Source organism: Xenopus laevis, chromosome 9_10L (assembly GCF_017654675.1).
Source record: "Xenopus laevis strain J_2021 chromosome 9_10L, Xenopus_laevis_v10.1, whole genome shotgun sequence".
Lineage (NCBI taxonomy): Eukaryota > Metazoa > Chordata > Amphibia > Anura > Pipidae > Xenopus > Xenopus laevis.
The window spans coordinates 19,873,443-19,892,148 of NC_054387.1; the positions used below are offsets into that span (position 1 = coordinate 19,873,443).

At 39.5% G+C, this 18,706-nt stretch overlaps 1 long non-coding RNA gene across 2 annotated transcripts; it reads right to left on the reverse strand.

The window, feature by feature from the left end:
- Positions 1-1,195: 1,195 nt before the first annotated feature.
- On the reverse strand, positions 1,196-5,976 carry LOC108704324. 2 transcript variants are annotated; one of them, XR_005964090.1, is made up of 3 exons: positions 5,670-5,955; positions 1,935-2,665; positions 1,196-1,545 (listed from the first exon to the last, which is right to left on the reverse strand). It is a non-coding gene; the product is annotated as an uncharacterized LOC108704324 (long non-coding RNA). The 2 variants fall into 2 exon arrangements; XR_005964089.1 differs by lacking the exon at positions 1,196-1,545 and having other exon boundaries at positions 1,870-2,665; positions 5,670-5,976.
- Between the last annotated feature and the right edge of the window lie 12,730 nt (positions 5,977-18,706).

An 18,706-nucleotide genomic window follows, 5' to 3' on the forward strand; every position in this document is an offset into this window, starting at 1 on the left:
TCCGGGCCTGCCTATGGCAGGGTGGGCAGGACCTGGAAAATGTTGTCTTGACACCAGTTTCTCTCGTGAGCCCACACTGCTCCAGTCTACTGTCCAACCCTACATAAGCTTCCTGAATTTTACATGTCATGAGACTATATAGGAAACTGTCCTTGTTAAGGGTTCAGATTTGGTCCTGCCAGGACCTTAGGAACCAAGCCTCTATTTTGCAGTATTTGGTTGAATCCTGAATGCCTGACTAACCAAATGTTAAAGGGATTCTGCCATGGAAAACGTGTCTCTCCAGCACAATCATGCATTGAAATCTCATCAGTTTCACTGAAACAATAGCTGAAAGCAGTCCCATTGTGAAATGCTGGCTCTTTCTGAAAGCACAGGATCAGACACAATGACTATTGGTTTTATTTATTAAGAATACTTTTTTAAATGGTATAATGAATTATTTGCTATGTACAAAGTGTAGTTTAGTTATAAAACCACACCATAAAAATCATGACAGAAGCCCTTTAAAATTAGACTGCTGGACAGCTGAAGATAATCATTTTTTGGGAAGGGGACAGGGGGAAGTTGCTGTTAGGGTATTTGATTTGTCATTTGGAGTCCAGCACTGACAATTAGTAAATTAGTGGATTTGGGCCATTCTTATTCTACTGGAAAGCCACAACCATGTACCACCTATACTCCTGAAGAAGCCATTCAAGTGGAAACACGTAGGGCAACATAGGTGGACGGTGGTGAGAGTAGCTCCAACCGCTCCCTCCATAGACAGGCAGGTTGCACCATCCAGGAAAGGAAGGGAGGGGGGCAGGCTACTGTGGCTTGCTAATTGCTAAAATGTAAAGGCGTTTATAACATTCCGATTTTGGTTTTGTACTGAAAGACTGCAAAAGGTGGACAGATGGTAGAGCTTTGTGTTTTTATGGACACGGTCCAACACTGCGCTAATAAATGCAGTGGGTGTGTTGAGTTGTGGTGAATTGGTCACATATGGTGCGTTTTAGATTTTAACTATTTTCCTAATTAAAAGTTATATTTTAAGTAAGTGTGTGGGATCAAAGTTTAAAGTTGTCACTTGAAGTGACTTGAGTTGCTGTGAGTTAAAGGACTAATGCTCACACTATCTGGGTGCTATGTTCCAACTCCAGTTGTTTCTAATAATTTGATACCTAACATAATAACAACTTACTACCATATATTTTTACATTTTTATTCTACACCATATTGGCCAAGGGCAACAAGATCATATTGTAGTTTAAATTCCAAAATGGGGAGCTGCATAAGAAAAAAAAATATTAAAAAAACCATTGTAAGACCAATTACAATTCGTCTTAAGTTGGCCATACAGGTGGTCATATATGGACCGGCATATTATTGCCTCAATGGGGCCCCATCAATGGGCCTGCCTGACTGATATCTTGCCCAAAAATTGGCAGCTATCTATCTGCCAAATTTAAAATTTCCATTGGGAATAGGAGTGTATCAGCTGGTTGATATGGTCCTCGCCCTGATGCCCTGCGTTATTTTGATTGTGATCCAAATGTCAGCCTGTTGAAAAAAACACGGGTTCAGCTTGCTTGTTGCATGAAGATTGATAAAGGGCACCTTTTAAAAAGTAGCATGCCTCAGGCCTAGAGGTGGGACAGGAAATTAATTCACTTTCCATTCTGCACTTTCTAGATGTCTCTAATATCCTCTCATTCCCCCTCCCTTCTCAACATCTAATTGTGTAGCCTGTGCATGGCCATATGGCACATAAGATATTAGGATGATGCAAAGTTTGCCTTAATAACAGTGTTCATGAAATGGAACCTACTTGCTTGCTATGATTGTGAATTCCAAAACTGAAGGAAACAGGATTTAAATAATTTATATAGTTTAAGTAAAGTTTATTTTGCTTGGCAAACAGTAAAAATGAATTGGGAATTATTTCTTACAGTAGCAGGTTCCCTTTAATGTCCTGTCTGACATCTCAGTAATCCAGGTGCAGAATCTGTTAAGTGTTACAGTTTGCTACGTGAGTTGATACATTTCTCAGAAGCATCTGTGGGAATACAAGCAACTATTGTATCTATTATATCCATAGCCTTTCATGAAACTCAGATATTGTACTTAGCAGGGCCAAAGATAAGGAATATAGCAACTAATGTATCAATTTAGAACAGTTTACAGAGTCTGATCCCCTCTCAGAGCTGCCACAAATAGTAAATAGCAATTGAAAAAAAAGTCGATTTCTGAACTATCTGAAAACAACTGAATTGAAAAAAATGTTGGAAGCAGAACAACCTGCCAAGGTTTATTCTTATTCACTTTGTTCCTGGGCAATAAACGATACTCAAAATCTCAATTGTCTACTGTTTTAACAAACAAATAATATATACAGACTTTTGGGGGTTCAATGAATCACACACCCAGTATATAGCATCAATTTATCTAAAGGTTCAGTAACGCTAAACTGGAAGCACATAGCATATAACATTATCTTTATGTAGATAAACACAACAGTCCTCCTGCAGGTATGGATTCTCCACCAAGCATTCTCACACTGGGTTAATGGGCTGAAGATTGTGTTTATAATGGTTATTCCTGGGATCTTCCAGCCATTCCACTTCATGGTTTGAAGGCTGTATGCTCAGTGCACTCGCTGGCACATACACGCAGCAAAAATCTGGAGGAAAACAAGAAAAAAACCTTTATAACACAATCTCAAGGAAGAATTTAATGTGAAACATGAATGTTTCACAGTAATGTATTTTAGTTCACAGGGATATGGTCCATATTTCACAATACCACTGCCATATTCAGTATGAGGAAAGTGGATTAATATTTTTGCAAAATATATTTTTCACAGCTACACTGCTAGTTTGGGGAAGAAAGAGAAAGCACGGAATAGTAAAAGGGCAGAAAACTAAGAAAAGGCAAAGGATAATGGCATACCAGAAAGAAAACAAAATGGGAGAAAGAGGAGGAGGTGAACATCAGTGGATAAAAAAAAAGGAAATGTAGAGAGAAGAGACTAAATATGAATTAAAAAAGCAATACCAAAAATAGCGAAAACAAAAAAAATGGAGTTGATAAGATGGGGAGAAAAAAGGAAAAGGGAGATAAAATAAAAAAGGAAGGAAGAAAAAGAAAATAAGTTAAGGATGATTTTATATGACTATTACTAGAAGCTGCGTATATGACAAAGGAAGAGCAGAAGAGGAAAGGTTCAGAGTAATATGTGTGAGAGAAATAATAGAGTAAGAGGAAAAAGTACATAAAGCAAAATTTGTTTTAAAAATATAGAAGTGAAAATACAGTAAGAAGAGCAAAATTAGAGAACATAGGAATTAATGTTCCTCATATTTTCACAACTGTTATAATTTTTGGGCCTGTGCCCCAATTCCTTCAGCACCTAGCATTGTCCCTGACTGAAGAAACAGTAGAGTTTAAAAAAAAACCAAAAAGATTAGAATCAGCAAAATTGTACAGCTGTCACTGCAGGACTCTTCTTCCAGTTGGACAGATAAGAAGAATGGGGTCAGACAGTGTTTAAGGGTGACCTTCAGTCTGTGGTTTATCACACCTAAAGGGGTTGTTCACCTTGAAATTTGCTTTTAAAATAATGTAGAGTGTGATATTCCGAAACTATTCACAATTGGTTTTCATTTTTTATTATTTGTGATTTTTAACTTATTTAGCTTTTTATTCAGCAGCTCTCCAGTTTGCAGTTTCAGCAATCTGGTTGCTAGGGTCCAAATTTCTCTAGCAACCATGCATTGATTGGAATAAGAGACTGGAATATGAATAGGAGAGGGCCTGAACAGTACGACTGTTAATAAAAAAAATGAATAAAAAATGAAAATCATATGTGAATTGTCTCAAAATCACTCTCTACATCACACTAAGCATTAACTCAAAGGCAAACAACCACTCTAAAGAAAGGGGTGCTGCTCTATATTGTAACATAGTCAGTAAGGTTGAAAAAAGACATACGTCCATTAAGTTCAACCTTTTAGTTTTTTTTTCTTTTTTAATCTACCTAACTGCTAGTTGCTGCTAGGCAAAAAAAACCCATCTGAAGCCTCTCCAATCTGCCTCAGAGGGGAAAAAATTCCTTCCTGACTCCAAAATGGCAATCGGACTAGTCCCTGGATCAATTTGTACTATGAGCCATCTCCCATAACCCTGTATTCCCTCACTTGCTAAACACCATCCAACCCCTTCTTAAAGCTATCTAATGTATCAGCCTGTACAACTGATTCAGGGAGAGAATTATATATATATATATATATATATATATATTTATATATAATATATATTTAAAAAACCTTTTAGGGTTAGTTTTCATCTCCACCGCAATTAACTCTTCATTTCCTTTCTTTGCCTTTCGGATTGCTGATTTACAACATTTATTACAGTGTTTATATTCATTAAATGCAGCTTCTGTCCAACAGATTTGTAGTTTTTAAATGCCTTTCTCTTCTTTCCTATTAACTTCTTTACTTCTGTATTAAGCCGCATAGGATGATTCTTAGAGCTTCTACATTTACTCTTTAAGGGAATAAATTGAGAACAGTAATCATTTTAAATGACAACCATTTCTGTTCTGTGTTTTTAGCTGAAAACTTAATGCCCCAATCAATATTCTGTAAGGCAGCCCTCAAGGCACTAAAATTAGCTTTTCATGGTTTTTGTTGCCCCAGTATATATTTGGTTTTTGCACCAGACATTAAATGATATAACATTATGGTCACTATTACACAGGGGTTCAATGACTTGCACATTTGCTTTAAGTTCTGGGTCATTTGAGATCACTAGGTCCAGAATAGCTTTTTATCTGGTAGGCTCCCATTAACTGATCTGGCAGTATTGTTGCTCCAGTCAATAGCTGGGTAATTAAAATCCCCCATTGTCATTACTTTACCCAGACTAGCGCCCTTTTCTATTTGCATCAGGATCTTAGCCTCCTCACCTACATTAGGGGTTGCCTTGAGCTGGTAAAGAACCCTAAACATAATGTACAACATTTCTAGGCTACTTCTTTAGTTCAGCTTTAGTTCTCCTTTAAAGTCCCTATGGCCAAATAGTAAACTTATGGTCCTGAAACTGGAGGTGGGTCAGGCAATGGTGTCTCTAAGCTTTTGGATCATGCTCATAGAATGTAACATCTGAATTATCTTGGTTAATAAGGCTACAGGGCTGGTTCCAGCTTCTGGTATATACGCCGCCTTAGCTGGTGATATATGGCAAGAGGCCAAAGCAGAAGAAAAAGTACTGTGGATGGCAAAAAAAAAAACAGTATAATGAGTTATAGTGCAGAGAACAGTGTTTTGGGTTTTGCCGAGGGCAATAGGACATGGTCCTGATGGCATATCCATGATGTTTGAAAAACAGAGAAGAGGATATCACTTGTCAAACACCGTGAATAGATTGTGGAATCTATTTTTATCACATTCTACTTCTCTGAACCCCACAGGACAACCTCTATACTGAACCCCAGGTCCAGCTCAGAAGCAGAATAGAGGGCAGAAGGCAGAACTAAATATTATTAGCTGGTTTTAATGTATAAATTAAATACTATTAGAATTGCTGGGATGAACTACTGATTTACCAGGTCTTTCCCTAAATATGTTTATATTTATTTCTTTGGTACAAATATCCTTTACAAGCGAAGATGTTCAACTTACAAAGCAAATATGACAGAACAACACCAGGAATGTATCCACCAAGAACAGCTAGGAATGTCAGGAAGCTGCAGACCAAAAGGCAGAACTGCATATGGGAAAAGAAACATGCAATATGTTTAGATCCATCAATAAATACATGCAACGGAGAAATTCAGTAAATTCTTTTCTTGGCCCAAACCAATTCTTGGTTGTTCTATAGTGTTTATTTATAGCAAGTATTAGTCAATTCTCTAAAGTGTGTATTTGGGTGCATGCCCCACAATTAGCCACAATTAGGGTTGCCACCTTTATTGAAAAATATTACCAGCCAGTGGGGGCGAGCACCAAAAGGGGACGGCCCATGATGCAAAAAGGGGGTGGGGCTATGTGGCATTCCACAAAAGGGGCGGAGCAACACGCAGCGATGTCCACAGCGCTGGAAAAAGGGTAAGTTCTGTGCGAATTGGGGGCAGGCCAGGGGCTTTTTTTTTTAAAGGGTATTACAATTACCGGCAACTGCATTGCCGGTAAATTTGTAATACCGGCCCCGGCAGGTGTTTTACCGGCTAGGCCGGTAAAACTACTGGCCGGGTGGCAACTCTAGCCACAATATTATTATAGGATATAACAACAATCCATATAAGTGGGATACACACAGGCCTATAATGGATAAATGACTCAGCCACTACATACTGCAAATGAACAATTATTGGTGTAGTAGTAGTACTACTCTACAGGTTGTAATCAAGGCTGTTTTTAGATCAGGTTCTGCTCTAGGCACCAGGCCTCATCCCGCCCCTTGTGCCAGAGATTAGTGCATGCGCAGGACAGCCAGCCCACATGCCTAAGCACTGGCCCTCAAACACCTATATATGGTATATAGGCCCTGGTTGTGACTGGAATAGTGGACTTGCTGCTGCCTGGAGGAGCATAATAGCGTACCACCCAGTCCCTGCTTCAGCTCAAGGATGTTCATGGTTTCCTCACATTAACGTCCAACTTTCAGGTCCTTCCATAATATTTCTAAGGAATTAAGGACTTTAATTTAAACTTAACTTCTGCTTTAACCATTTTTTTGGTAGATAAACATTGTCTAGGGTCAAGTGTGCATGACTCTACAGTTCGTGGGCCATACCTTGACATTGTCCTGAGGCAATTGCTATTAGAACTCAGAATTCCCATACATGTCAACTCCCCTGTATGTGTAGGATTTAACTCTTTAGGAACAGTTCTGTTTTTTAAAGGTTATCAGAAATTTCATATGTTTCAGCCATGACGCGCTTTAACTAACCTCTGTTGCTAAGAGCAGACTTGCACAGTAAAGAGCCACGTTTCCGTTTTTAAAATATTTTAATTTTAAAATAAGAACTCACACTTGCTTATCATCCAGTTGACTGAAACACCTGATTATTTTCCCCATCAAATGAATTGAGAATCCCACAGGTTCCCATACTTTCACAAATATGTACCTTTACATTTTACTCAATAAATAAATGAATAAGCATTATGTGTTGACTCGTTTGTTTAATTGGGTTCTCATCTATTTTAGTGTTGAGCCCTATCAAAAACCCAAATAGTATTCTTTCCCCAGCCATAAGGCCACATTTACAGTAACAAAAATCGTTCCAGGGAGACATAAATTGATATAATTTTTTTAAAATGTGTCACTGTTCACTGCTTATCAGGGTTGGCTAGTAATCTCAATAGTAAAAGTTATTTTTGGCATGAAGGAAAATGCAAGTGAGAGTCGAAATAAATATTAAAAGAAATTGTTTGTATCGTTGTATTCCTGTTCCTGCTATGAAGTAACAAATGGTTTTATCTAAAACCAAGGGAGTTTTGAAAAGGAAAAAAATACTACAACTGTGACACAAGTTGTCATGTTTTCTAGAAGAGCCACTGAGACATATCACACTTATATATATTTATAACAAATTAAAAATAAACTTATAATATAGACAAGTAGGTTTCCAAAGACTTAAATGTAGTCTAAACATACATTACAATTAGATTTACACATTCCTTGTTAAATATCTATATTATGGACAGTTGAGAATAAGTTCAGAAGTTTTGACTTCTTGGGGCCCTTACACACCCTGGACACCTCAGCAGTTGCTGGGACTCCCATGCTCTGTAATTAAAACATCTATATAAAAATGTCTTACATGAAATTCAGGTATTGCTGCAACAAAAGGAGCTACATCACTGGTATAAAACAACTATCCAGAACATTGGTTAAATGATTGTAATTATTTTAAATTCCATCAGTGTTTCCATTTGTATAGTCCAGTGGTATTTGCTGTATCGCCATGTGCTAGTAACTTCATGCTGAGAAGAAATACAACATGAATCAAAATAATTCCTTACAGGTAAGCACAAGAGTTTGTGGGCTGATCCAAAATCAAATCCTCTGCTTTACTGTAAATCTGATCAGATAAAGCTAAAGTTATTTTGTTCATATACACTTACTTATGACAGTAAAATGTAGTCAATGTGTAGCAGTTAGAAAAAAAGTCAGGCTATATCTCCTCAAATAATAACGAGAATCTATCAGGCTATAGCTCCTCAAACAAAAAATGTAGTAGCAGTATTCCCCTCATACACGATAGTCAAACTACAATTTTTATATGTAGTTTACCTATTTTTAGACATGCAACTACATTTGATGTGATCTATTGGTGTCAGTAGAGTGATCTACCCAACACATGCTCAAAGCTTGTTCATTTGCTTCTAATGCCAGTATTAAGCAGTTGGATTTCCTTTGAAACTCTGGTGCAAGTCCCACTCCCTGGTTGTTTGTGCAATCTTGGTTGGGTCGTCTGTCCTGGGTTTTTCAGTCTGTTGCTCTGATATTTGTGAAGGACACCAGTAAGGAAGAGGAAGGACACCATTAAGTAAGAAGAAGTATTGTGCCATCCATACAGGCACACAGGAGATCCAGATAAACTGCACTAAGACAGCATGTACAGACACACATTGGCAAAGTACTTGGTACCAGCATCAAGAGTATAGGACATATAAGTGAGCTGCCCTTCTTACCACTCTTGTCTTGGTTGTGTGGCAAAGAAGACTAAGGGTAGTGTCACATATTGATGTCTGGCCAGAAGAGTATTGAGTTTATCTCCAGCATATATACACTACTGGAGAAAATGCAATGTGGCACTAAGCATCACAGCTACAATAGAACCTGACTTGCAGACCCTGTTGACATCACTAGCATTATCATGGCACAAGAAAGTTATTATGAATGCTCCTTCTATCTTGGCTGTTTGCCACAAACTTGGCATGATGTGAAAATCCTATGATACTTAATGTGATTTTTGGTTCTATTACCAAAACAGGAGAGTGGGCAACAATGGCTTAACCTGTCCCATACTAAGGAGGCACAATCTCATACAATGTATTATTTTGCCTGTAACACCAAATACAACTTGTTTAGCCAAAAGTTTAACAAGTTTTAATGTGGCAATGCCTGCCAATGTGTGGCAAATTGGAATGCTTTTATTCACACAGCATAATAAATAGACCATCTGTGTTTTGATTGCTGTGGCTTGTGGCAATTGTCAGAATGCAACTACCTGCCCTGGATTGCTTCCCATGCTGTTTAATGATTCTAATGCTAGAGGACTTGTGGGTCCTTTCCTTTATGAAGAAACACTGATAGATAATATCCTTAATATGCCGAAAAAAAGTATATGGTTTAAAATGGTTTTGATTAGATACATCCTACTATTTTCCCTACCGGCTTTTTCTATAAATGACCATGTGACCACTGATGTCATAATGGTCACTCCAGATAAACAACTGGCTTACTCAATGCGTGATCATGTGACCACTGATGTCATAATGTTCACTGCAGATCAACAACTAGCTTACTCAATGTGTGATCATGTGACCATTGATGTCATAATGCTTGCTCCAGATAAACAATATCAGGTATCTGTTAGTTGTGTCAGTGTGAGAAAGGAAGCTGAAGAGTGCAGATGTGCAGGTAAGAGACCTTCAATATTTTCATATTTTTATGAGATTTTAAATATATGAGAGCATCATGGCCATTCACACCACTTAGGTATTGTGCTAAAAGTGTATCCAGTGTTCCCCACGCCACAGTTTCTCCAAAAGGACTGATTCAAAACATGGGTTAGTTATGAGTGGAATGCAGGGGAGTTAAAACAGACATTATAGGACAGTTGAACAGATTATCCCCCCTACCTGCTAATATCTAGGCTAGCCTATGCAATCATTTTTAATTATGGATTATGTACATGCCCCACAATATGGATTATGTACAATGCCACATACTTTGAATAACCTAAGCAAATTGGGTATTAAACTATTCAGTGGACCCCTGGCATTCATTTTAGAATGTTTAATCTGGTTACGTAATCACCTGTATGAAGATAGGATATTGTAAATTGGAAACTTTGAGGATATTTTTCAAAAAATTTTCAGATTTTTTTTTATAAAAGTTGATTAATTTTAGCAAAGAACTGTAACTTCTGGAGTAGAAAGACATATTTACCCATTTTGTATTAGTCAGAAATCTTTTCTTTCCGAAAACCTAGTATCCTAGGGTTAATCTGTGTTCAGTTAAAGGCTTTGTCATTAGCTATTAGGGCATTGGACACACATGCAGATTTTTGCCTGGGTTTTTAAAAAAGCTGACCACCACATAAAATAAGCTAGGGTAAGTTACATTGCCTAAGATTAAATTGCTAGCGGTATCTTTGCAGCGGCCAGCATTTATTTATAAACCACGGGTGAACCATGCTGAAAACTTGGCAAGATCTACATGTGTGTCCATGCCCTTAGGAGCAGTGACAGGTGGAGAGGGGCATTTGTCTGCCAGTGCTCTCCCTGAGAGAAAATGCTAAAGGCCTTAGTGCTGTACTGGCATTTATAGTGCCTGCCATTTCTTTTGAATTGGACCAATTTTCTTCATTTTCAAGTTGTGTGTTTCTCTAGTACTAATGACCATCTGTACATACCCCTAAATGAAGTTTATTGTGTTCTCTAAATAGGGATACAATTGGGAACCTTTATCAAATAGGAAAAAGCAGAGCTCAACCCTAGTTTTCCAGATGGAATATACAGCTCTTTATTCACTTATGTGCAGTTTAATGAGCATATTTAATACAGGAGCATATCTCATCATAATCCTACACAGGTAAATAGAGAGCTGGGAAGTTCCTTTTCTGGCGAACTATGGTGTATTATATTTGCCCCTAAATAATTAAAAAAACACATTATGGTTATATTTATCAAAGAATAAATACAATTTACCTTAGTTCTCCAGAAAGGGGTATAGAGTAAACTTAGTTTTAACCCCTTGATATGTAAGTGAAAAGAGAACTAGTGGTCTGTGGCAAGCTTTATTTTTATGCTTTATTATATTTATCCCTGACTCTCTAAATTGCTAGTTCTTATACTGCCTTAATCAGTTTACAACCTCACTTAGAGATTTATACACAACTCTGTTAAGTGAGTGGGCACCTTGTTTAATCATAAATGGTGATCAAGGCCAATTCTGAGGTGGCTTGCTGCTGCTGTTGCCTCTCTCCCCTCTAGCGCTGGAGGGGGGCCCAGAGCCTCAATGTAGGATGACAATCCAAATAGGGGCTACCAAATGGCCAATTACAGCATTCATGTGGAATCCCAAGAACATTTTTCATGCTAGTGTTGCTCCCCCAACTCCTTTTACTTCTAAATGTTGCTCACGGGTTCAAAAGGTTGGGGATCCCTGCTCTAGGATCATCCTAGAGCAAAGTGAAGAGACCCTGACCCTGACTTCTGACTTTAAATATGTGTTGCACCTGTCTACATCCACATCTTTTTCACACATGACCAATATATTGAATATTGCAATTATTCTCTTTGAGTTATCTCTTGGTATAAATGTCTTATGGGTAAATGTTTGCAAGAAAGGTGTATGGCATATTAGGTTTCCTTATTGTTTGTCCCATTTATTGATTTAAAAAAGTTTGGCGAGTGTAAGAAAAGGAAGACAGAAGACATAGGAAAATAATCAGAATGGCACGCCCTGAAGTACGGAAGGTAGGATTTTTTTTAATGATTATATACCTTGTAAGGTAAAAAACCCTTTTACACAAGCCAGAAGCTAAGCTCTTCGCTACTGTCCCGTCTGTTAGTGCACGCTCGACTGTAATGTGGGGAAGAAGGCATACCTCATTACGGAAGACAGACAGTAGTGCCTGTTAGATTGTAAGCTCCCCATGTGGGGCAGGGGACTGATGTGAATGATGTAAACTCTCTGTAAACCACTGCGGTAAAGTGTGTTGTGAGCCAAAAGATTAAGATATAACTGACCTAACTGTGAGTGAATGTGATAGGAAACTTAGATTGTAAGCTCCTGTGGGGCAGGGACAGATGTGAATGAAATATATCTTTGTAATGCACTGCGTAAAATGTGACGACTCTAAAGAAATAAGAAAAGGAAGCGAGACGATATGGGAAGATGATGTGGCGGCGCTATAGAAATAAAAAAAATAAGACATAGGAAAATAATCAGAATGGCAACGCCTGAAGTACGGAAGGTAGGATTTTTTTAATGATTATATACCTTGTAAAGTAAAAACCCTTTTTACACTCACAAGCCAGAAGCTAAGCTCTTCGCTACTGTCCCGTCTGTTAGTGCACGCTCGACTGTAATGTGGGGAAGAAGGCATACCTCATTACGGAAGACAGACAGTAGTGCCTGTTAGATTGTAAGCTCCCCCTGTGGGCAGGGACTGATGTGAATGATGTTAACTCTCTGTAAACCACTGCATAAAGTGTGTGTGTGAGCCAAAAGGTTAAGATTATAGCTGACCTAACTGTGAGTGAATGTGATAGGAAACTTAGATTGTAAGCTCCCGTGGGCAGGGACAGATGTGAATGAAATATAATCTTTGTAATGCACTGCGTAAAATGTGACGGCTCTAAAGAAATAATAAAAGGAAGCCAAGACGATATGGGAAAATGATGTTACGGCGCTATAGAAATAAGAAAAGGAAGACAGAAGACATATGAAAATAATCAGAATGGCACGCCTGAAGTACGGAGGTAGGATTTTTTTTAATGGTTATATATCTTGTAAGGTAAAAACCCTTTTACACTCACAAGCCAGAAGCTAAAGCTCTTCGCTACTGTCCCGTCTGTTAGTGCACGCTCGACTGTAATGTGGGGAAGAAGGCATACCTCATTACGGAAGACAGACAGTAGTGCCTGTTAGAATGTAAGCTCCCCCTGTGGGGCAGGGACTGATGTGAAAGATGTAAAACTCTCTGTAAACCACTGCGTAAAGTGTGTGTGTGTGTGAGCCAAAAGTTTAAGATATAACTGACCCTAACTGTGAGTGAATGTGATAGGAAGCTTAGATTGTAAGTTCCCGTGGGGCAGGGACAGATGTGAATGAAATATAATCTTGACTAAGAATGCGTTTAGATGCAGAGTGTGTCCTTTTGCGGTTGTATAGTTCTTTATGTTCTTGTATTGGTCATCTGAACTTGATGCGGTATAGACATAGGTGCAAATAGTCAAGTTTAGAGTATTCTTGCAAATACAGGGGAGGAGAGAGGTGGCACCGGCGGGGGCAACCCATGTGCCTGCAGCATTTGCTTGGTGCACAGGTTGCTCCATTGCCCTTTCTTTGCTCTAGGATCATCCTAGAGCAAAGTAAAGAGACTCGCTGGTAATTTTTTTTACTTCTGACTTTAAATAGTGTTGCGCCTTGTCTACATCCACATCTTTTTCACACATGACCAAATATATTGAATATTGCAATTATTGTCTTTGAGTTATCTCTTGATATAACTGTCTTATGGGTAAGTTTTTGCAAAAAAGGTTATGGCATATTAGGTTTCGTTATTGTTTGTCCCATTTATTGATTTAAAAAAGTATGGAGAGTGTGCTGGTATGCTCCTGTAGCCAATGTGATGCCATGTATAGGGAGGTCAATCTGGTGGTCCTTGTGGCTACCGTGGATTGACTGCCAGTTAGACTGGGTGTGTGACCGTGCCATCCTGTACTGACTAAGAATAGGGACAGTGTTAGGGAGGTCAATCCCACACCCCCATCCCAACCCCAATCCTGAAAACAATCCCAATCCCACAGCCAGTCTGGGTGGTGAAGCCAGCCATCCGCAAAGACTGGCTTAGAGTTAGGGACTACAATAGGGACAGTTTTAGTGGTATGGCATCAAATTGACAGTAGTCACGTACACTTTTCACTTCCCAATAATTACAATTCTTTATCTTTTAAAAAAAATTCAAAACTGAAGAATATTTATGTTGACTAAGAATGCGTTTAGATGCAGAATGTGTCCCTTTGTGGTTGTAAAGTTCTTTATGTTCTTGTATTGGTCATCTGAACTTGATGCGGTATAGACATAGGTGCAAATAGTCAAGTTTAGAGTCTTCTTGCAAATTCAGGGGAGGAGAGGGGTGGCGTCGGCGGGGGTAACCCATGTGCCTGCAGCATTTGCTTGGTGCACAGGTTGCTCCATTGCCCTTTCTTTGCTTTAGGATCATCCTAGAGCAAAGTAAAGAGACCCGCTGGTAATTTGTTTTTTAGTTCTGACTTTAAATAGTGTTGTGCCTTGTCGACATCCACTTCTTTTTCACACATGACCAAATATATTGAATATTGCAATTATTCTATTTGAGTTATCTCTTGATGCAACTGTCTTATGGGTACCTTTTTGCAAAAAAGTTATGGCATATTAGGTTTCCTTATTGTTTGTCCCATTTATTGATTTAAAAAAGTTTGGAGAGTGTGCTGGTATGCTCCTGTAGCCAATGTGATGCCATGTATAGGGAGGTCAATCTGGTGGTCCTTGTGCTACCGTGGATTGACTGCCAGTTAGTCTGGGTGTGTGCCCGTGCCATCCTGTACTGACTAAGAATAGGGACAGTGTTAGGTTAGTGTTAGGGAGGTCAATCCCACACCCCCATCCCAACCCCAATCCTGAAAACAATCCCAATCCCACAGCCAGCCTGGGTGGTGAAGCCAGCTATCCGCAAAGACTGGCTTAGAGTTAGGGACTAGAATAGGGACAGTGTTAGGGGCATGGCATCAAATTGACAGGAGTCACGCACACTTTCACTTCCCAATAATTACAATTCTTTGTCTTTTGAAAAAAAATTCAAAATGGAAGAATATTTATGTTGACTAAGAATGCGTTTAGATGCAGAGTGTGTCCCTTTGCGGTTGTATAGTTCTTTATGGTCTTGTATTGGTCATCTGAACTTGATGCGGTATAGACATAGGTGCAAATAGTCAAGTTTAGAGTCTTCTTGCAAATACAGGGGAGGAGAGAGGGTGGCGCCGGTGGGGGCAACCCATGTGCCTGCAGCATTTGCTTGGTGCACAGGTTGCTCCATTGCCCTTTCTTTGCTCTAGGATCATCCTAGAGCAAAGTGAAGAGACCCCGCTGGTGATTTTTTTAAAATTCTGACTTTAAATAGTGTTGCGCCTTGTCTACATCCACATCTTTTTTCACACATGACCAAATATATTGAATAATTGCAATTATTGTCTTTGAGTTATCTCTTGATATAACTGTCTTATGGGTAAGTTTTTGCAAAAAAGGTTATGGCATATTAGGTTTCCTTATTGTTTTTCCATTTATTGATTTAAAAAAGTATGAAGAGTGTGCTGGTATGCTCCTGTAGCCAATGTGATGCCATGTATAGGGAGGTCAATCTGGTGGTCCTTGTGCTACCGTTGATTGACTGCCAGTTAGTCTGGGTGTGTGACCGTGCCATCCTGTACTGACTAAGAATAGGGACAGTGTTAGGTTAGTGTTAGGGAGGTCAATCCCACACCCCCATCCCAACCCCAATCCTGAAAACAATCCCAATCCCACAGCCAGTCTGGGTGGTGAAGCCAGCCATCCGCAAAGACTGGCTTAGAGTTAGGGACTAGAATAGGGACAGTGTTAGGGGCATGGCATCAAATTGACAGGAGTCACGCACACTTTCCACTTCCCAATAATTACAATTCTTTATCTTTTGAAAAAAATTCAAAATGGAAGAATTTTAATGTTGACTAAGAATGCGTTTAGATGCAGAGTGTGTCCCTTTGCGGTTGTATAGTTCTTTATGGTCTTGTATTGGTCATCTGAACTTGATGCGGTATAGACATAGGTGCAAATAGTCAAGTTTAGAGTCTTCTTGCAAATACAGGGGAGGAGAGGGGTGGCGCCGGTGGGGGGCAACCCATGTGCCTGCAGCATTTGCTTGGTGCACAGGTTGCTCCATTGCCCTTTCTTTGCTCTAGGATCATCCTAGAGTAAAGTGAAGAGACCCGCTGGTGATTTTTTTAAAATTCTGACTTTAAATAGTGTTGCGCCTTGTTTACATCCACATCTTTTTTCACACATGACCAAATATATTGATAATTGCAATTATTGTCTTTGAGTTATCTCTTGATATAACTGTCTTATGGGTAAGTTTTTGCAAAAAAGGTTATGGCATATTAGGTTTCCTTATTGTTTTTCCATTTATTGATTTAAAAAAGTATGAAGAGTGTGCTGGTATGCTCCTGTAGCCAATGTGATGCCATGTATAGGGAGGTCAATCTGGTGGTCCTTGTGCTACCGTTGATTGACTGCCAGTTAGTCTGGGTGTGTGACCGTGCCATCCTGTACTGACTAAGAATAGGGACAGTGTTAGGTTAGTGTTAGGGAGGTCAATCCCACACCCCCATCCCAACCCCAATCCTGAAAACAATCCCAATCCCACAGCCAGTCTGGGTGGTGAAGCCAGCCATCCGCAAAGACTGGCTTAGAGTTAGGGACTAGAATAGGGACAGTGTTAGGGGCATGGCATCAAATTGACAGGAGTCACGCACACTTTCCACTTCCCAATAATTACAATTCTTTATCTTTTGAAAAAAATTCAAAATGGAAGAATTTTAATGTTGACTAAGAATGCGTTTAGATGCAGAGTGTGTCCCTTTGCGGTTGTATAGTTCTTTATGGTCTTGTATTGGTCATCTGAACTTGATGCGGTATAGACATAGGTGCAAATAGTCAAGTTTAGAGTCTTCTTGCAAATACAGGGGAGGAGAGGGGTGGCGCCGGTGGGGGCAACCCATGTGCCTGCAGCATTTGCTTGGTGCACAGGTTGCTCCATTGCCCTTTCTTTGCTCTAGGATCATCCTAGAGCAAAGTGAAGAGACCCGCTGGTGATTTTTTTTAAATTCTGACTTTAAATAGTGTTGCGCCTTGTCTACATCCACATCTTTTTTCACACATGACCAAATATATTGAATATTACAATTATTGTCTTTGAGTTACCTCTTGATATAACTGTCTTATGGGTACGTTTTTGCAAAAAAAGTTATGGCATATTAGGTTTCCTTATTGTTTTTCCCATTTATTGATTTAAAAAAGTATGGAGAGTGTGCTGGTATGCTCCTGTAGCCAATGTGATGCCATGTATAGGGAGGTCAATCTGGTGGTCCTTGTGCTACCGTTGATTGACTGCCAGTTAGTCTGGGTGTGTGACCGTGCCATCCCGTACTGACTAAGAATAGGGACAGTGTTAGGTTAGTGTTAGGGAGGTCAATCCCACACCCCCATCCCAACCCCAATCCTGAAAACAATCCCAATCCCACAGCCAGTCTGGGTGGTGAAGCCAGCCATCCGCAAAGACTGGCTTAGAGTTAGGGACTAGAATAGGGACAGTGTTAGGGGCATGGCATCAAATTGACAGGAGTCACGCACACCTTTCGCTTCCCAATAATTACAATTCTTTATCTTTTGAAAAAAAATCAAAATGGAAGAATATTTATGTTGACTAAGAATGCGTTTAGATGCAGAGTGTGTTCCTTTGCGGTTGTATAGTTCTTTATGGTCTTGTATTGGTCATCTGAACTTGATGCGGTATAGACATAGGTGCAAATAGTCAAGTTTAGAGTCTTCTTGCAAATACAGGGGAGGAGAGGGGTGGCGCCGGTGGGGGCAACCCATGTGCCTGCAGCATTTGCTTGGTGCACAGGTTGCTCCATTGCCCTTTCTTTGCTCTAGGATCATCCTAGAGCAAAGTGAAGAGACCCGCTGGTGATTTTTTTAAAATTCTGACTTTAAATAGTGTTGCGCCTTGTCTACATCCACATCTTTTTTCACACATGACCAAATATATTGAATATTGCAATTATTGTCTTTGAGTTATCTCTTGATATAACTGTCTTATGGGTAAGTTTTTGCAAAAAAGGTTATGGCATATTAGGTTTCCTTATTGTTTTTCCCATTTATTGATTTAAAAAAGTATGGAGAGTGTGCTGGTATGCTCCTGTAGCCAATGTGATGCCATGTATGGGGAGGTCAATCTGGTGGTCCTTGTGCTACCTTTGATTGAATGCCAGTTAGTCTGGGTGTGTGACCGTGCCATCCTGTACTGACTAAGAATAGGGACAGTGTTAGGTTAGTGTTAGGGAGGTCAATCCCACACCCCCATCCCAACCCCAATCCTGAAAACAATCCCAATCCCACAGCCAGTCTGGGTGGTGAAGCCAGCCATCCGCAAAGACTGGCTTAGAGTTAGGGACTAGAATAGGGACAGTGTTAGGGGCATGGCATCAAATTGACAGGAGTCACGCACACTTTTCACTTCCCAATAATTACAATTCTTTATCTTTTGAAAAAAAATTCAAAATGGAAGAATATTAATGTTGACTAAGAATGCGTTTAGATGCAGAGTGTGTCCCTTTGCGGTTGTATAGTTCTTTATGGTCTTGTATTGGTCATCTGAACTTGATGCGGTATAGACATAGGTGCAAATAGTCAAGTTTAGAGTCTTCTTGCAAATACAGGGGAGGAGAGGGGTGGCGCCGGTGGGGGCAACCCATGTGCCTGCAGCATTTGCTTGGTGCACAGGTTGCTCCATTGCCCTTTCTTTGCTCTAGGATCATCCTAGAGCAAAGTGAAGAGACCCGCTGGTGATTTTTTTAAATTCTGACTTTAAATAGTGTTGCGCCTTGTCTACATCCACATCTTTTTTCACACATGACCAAATATATTGAATATTGCAATTATTGTCTTTGAGTTATCTCTT